Here is a 700-nt window from a genome sequence, read left to right on the forward strand (position 1 = left end):
AGAAAGAACGGGACCACTGAGAATGAAAAATGATCACTGAAAACTCCACTGCCATGCTTGGAAAATTTGTTGGCTTCTTGGCAGGTTCAGATACCACAACGCATGGCAATATCCCAGGTATTGTCAGTGCACTCTCCACTGCTCTTAATGCACATCTCACACATGATTTTTGGATTGTAGACTCAGGTGCCACTGATCATATAACTAATAAAACATCTTGTCTACATGAGTTTCAAAAATTAACTGATCCTACTTATGTATCTCTAGCAAATGGTAAAGGGGAACCTGTTCTAGGAAAAGGAAAAATTAGGTTGATGGGTAATGATGTAAAGTCCACTACACTTTACGTACCTTCATTTCCATTCCAGCTTTTGTCCATAGGAAAAATCACGCACACTTTGGACTGCCTTGCCATATTTTCTCCTCATAACGTTGTGTTTTAGGATCGAGTCACTCAGAAGAAGATTGGTGAAGGGTTCTTCTTAAATGGTTTATACTACCTCTCAAAGAAGTTCAATCTTGTTAAGGATCCCATTGCCAACCTAAGTCATGCCTAGGAGTACCAACTTTGGCACCAACGTCTCGCTCATCCCTCAGAACCAGTGATGTCTAAGTTATTTCCAAATTTTTGTAAAAGCACACATGAGTGCGAGACCTGTCAAACGTCAAAATCCACTAGGCTGCCTTTTGTATCCTTTCA

Source organism: Malus sylvestris, chromosome 8 (assembly GCF_916048215.2).
Source record: "Malus sylvestris chromosome 8, drMalSylv7.2, whole genome shotgun sequence".
Lineage (NCBI taxonomy): Eukaryota > Viridiplantae > Streptophyta > Magnoliopsida > Rosales > Rosaceae > Malus > Malus sylvestris.